Genomic DNA, 3,229 nt, shown 5'->3' with positions numbered 1-3,229 from the left:
GGAAGGATCGCCGGAGCCCAGCAGGTCGAGGCTGCGGTGGCCGGGAGCGGCCACTGCACTCCAGTCTGGGCGACAGAGTGACTCCAACTCAAAAAAAAAAAAATAAAAATAAAATAAAATTGTTTTATATACATTTTAGATGGCTTTATACTATGAAAGCTGGTAATTTAAGCTAAGTTTGAGATTTGTATTCCTTTTTCTGTATCCTAGGCATTAGGGGCTTTTAGATAGGAAATATCATTGCTTCTGTGGTGTTTCATATTTATCTTTTTATTTTGTGATAATAGCATCTTTTCTAAGACTAATCCAGAGAAATAGCTTTTAGCGTTATTATTGGCTTCCTCAGACCAAGGTCCTCGGGGGGAAGTCCTAGGGAGGAAGAAGTCATTTTGTAGCTAGACTAAAATCTTGGGGATGGAGATAAGATGTGGCAAAAGAACAGTACCTTTGTCTTGATCTTCACTTGTAGCCTTCCATCAATCTTTCAAATGGGCTCTCTAAAGTAACACAAGACCTAGTGACCATGTTCTCAAGTATTCTGCCATTTCTGGAGCTCTGGAGACCTGGGGCTTGCTTGTAAAAGCAGACCAAGGGAGTCCCAGCACATAGATCAATTCCATCTAAATGTCTACTGTTATCTGGATAGACGTTATCAACAGGTTGGGGGAGGGGATTTATCATCTTAACAGCCATGTTCCTGACAGTTCAGGCAGGATGTCATGGTGAGTTGCTGTGCTTGACATTAGCGTGTGTCCTCCGCCTGGTCTTGCTGCAGATCCATGAATCAGGGAAAACACGGCGCTCCTGATCAGTAACCTCCAACCTGCTGCCTCCAGTACTTTTTCTGTCCTCCTAGGCTGTTCCGCAGCAATGTATTCCCCATCTCTCCCTCCACTTCCTGGACTTCCTTTAGGCTTCATTCGTCCATTTAGCAAATATTTATTGAGAGCTCATTATAGGTATCCAGCATTATGCTAGATTCTGGGTATACAGTGGCGAGTAAAAAATATTGGCCACTGAGTACTAAATTTTTAAAAAGTTTTGGCTTGAATTTAAGCATATTTAAAAGGATACGGTGCCTGCTTTTAGGGAGAAGTCCTTGTCTTAAAATTATATGGCCTGGGAATAGGATTCTTAGATTATAAGAAATAAGGAATCGCCTCCCAGCTGGAACTAGAAACTGCCATCACAGGGACCCAGGTTATAGGAAAGAAGAGGGATTACAATCCTCTTAGAGCCTGAGGCCCAGAGCATTCAGAATTCCACAGGCAAACCTCTCTGGGACTGCATCTTTTGCTTTTCTCCACAAACATACACCCATCTCTATATTTCTGGGGCTAAAATATAGCGACGGTGTAGAATTTTTTTATCTGAGTCTGTACACCGGTGTTTTATGAAGTTGGCTTCCTTAGGGTGTCTTTAGCCTTATGCACCTATGGATTGCCAATGGAAGCCTGCTGTCCAGATGAAAAGCTTGGCCAATTTTAACCTTGTATCAGGGAGGACTGACCTTCCAAGTGTCTCTGCCATATTGTAGCTCTCAGTGAATGGCCACATACTGCACAGCCTGTTGGTCTTGGGGCTGGTTATAAATCTGCATTTTGCTCACAGGCTCCTCTGTGAGGCCTTCCACATGCTCTAGATAGATAGTCCTGAACTGATGCTGTCACTGTCACCATAATCCTAGAGACAACACTTGTAGCTTTTTGAAGTTAAACTTCTAGAACCCCTCTTCTCTTCTGAGAGATTCTGCATGAAAACTGGCAAGGGTAGCCCACGTTTTGGACCAGCGGCTTGTTTCTCTCTCCCTCCTGTTATACAGAGTCTTCAATGCCAAGCTGATTGCTAGAAGGTTTATTTCATCCTTGGCCAGCTTGACTGATCCACCCTTGTACTTTTTGAAGAAGAGCTACAGGATTTTGTACTTCATAGTGATCTTTACATGGCTGACACGTTTGGTTGAAAGTTTTTTAGTCCCGCATTCATTTAGGTTAACTTCGGACTTCTGATGCCCATTTGTTGTACAGACTGAAGCCTCAAACTCTGTAAAAGACATTATCTTGTCTCATCTAAGTATCTGGAAGGAGCCTAACATGGGTAAATAGGCTACCGGCAGTAAAAATTTTTTTAATGAAATACCATAAATACCTGGTTATTAGCTAAAGAGGGTCTGATACCCAGTGACCACTAAAGCAGCAGAACCCTGAATAATTGTAGTATCTTGCAAGTTCTATGCTGACTAGCATGGTAGAGTTCTGTTTTCTAAGAATTTTGATGTTCCAGATCTCCTAGGAAACTAGAATCTTTGAGATAGTAGGTAGACATGGTGCTCAAGCTCCCCAGAAAATCCCAGAGATGTTTTCAACCCTCTGCCTTATGAGCAATCCAAGCCTAGAGGAGTCTTGAATCACCCTGAGGAGGCCCAAGTTATATACCCTAGGAAGGGGCTTCATGTCCATCACCCCTGGTCTTATTGACAAATCTAGAACTGGGCTAGCATCCTACATGAAATGCTCTAAAAATGTGGGCACGGTAGTTCAGCTTTTGGCTCCCTTAGACAATTTAAAGCATCAGCTTTTTACTGTTTAAACAAAATAAGTTTATTTGCTTTGAATGTTAATAAAATATTAAAATAGCCCCAAAGAAAGCTTATTATTCTACATGATTTTTAAAATTATAAGTATTTTTAAAAATATAGGTGAAAAAACACCCTATTATTTGTTTCTGATATCTTTTTGGTGTATCTTGTAATTCATAATAAGCGGCAATAAGCAAGTAGGTATTTTTCATTTTATATCTCACCTCATTATCTCAGTAAACCCATGAATTGTTCATCATTCCATTCAGCAGATGAAGGAGATGAGATTCAGAAATTTAATTTGTGTAAATGTATATAGTTAACACATAGCATAATTTATATTTAAAGCTTGTGCTCTTTCCATGAGAATGATAACATATTTTTAAGCTTTTGTAATTAAGAGTAAACTCACAGTAACCAAGTAAAAGCCCACATTTTTAATAAGATTGAGTCCAGTCTTCCATTCCTAGTGAAACCTCATTATCTTCAAGTGAGAAGAAAGTTTGTGTAGTACAATGTCTCAGCTAGCAATGATGAGAATGCTTGTTCCAGAGTGTCAATTCTTGTGGTGGTCATTAGGCTGATTATCTTTTTCTTTTTTTTTTTTTGAGTTGGAGTCTCACTCTGTCGCCCAGACTGGAGTGCAGGGGC

At 40.4% G+C, this 3,229-nt stretch overlaps 1 protein-coding gene across 5 annotated transcripts in view; it reads left to right on the top strand.

Moving 5' to 3' along the window:
- DGKH (diacylglycerol kinase eta) overlaps window positions 1–3,229 on the top strand; it is a 103,065-nt gene that overhangs the window by 11,850 nt on the left and 87,986 nt on the right. The window lies entirely within an intron of this gene.

Source organism: Carlito syrichta, unplaced genomic scaffold (assembly GCF_000164805.1).
Source record: "Carlito syrichta isolate Samal-C Ts95f unplaced genomic scaffold, Tarsius_syrichta-2.0.1 Scaffold311489, whole genome shotgun sequence".
Taxonomy (NCBI): Eukaryota; Metazoa; Chordata; class Mammalia; order Primates; family Tarsiidae; genus Carlito; species Carlito syrichta.
This window is presented reverse-complemented; position numbering and strand designations above follow the sequence as displayed.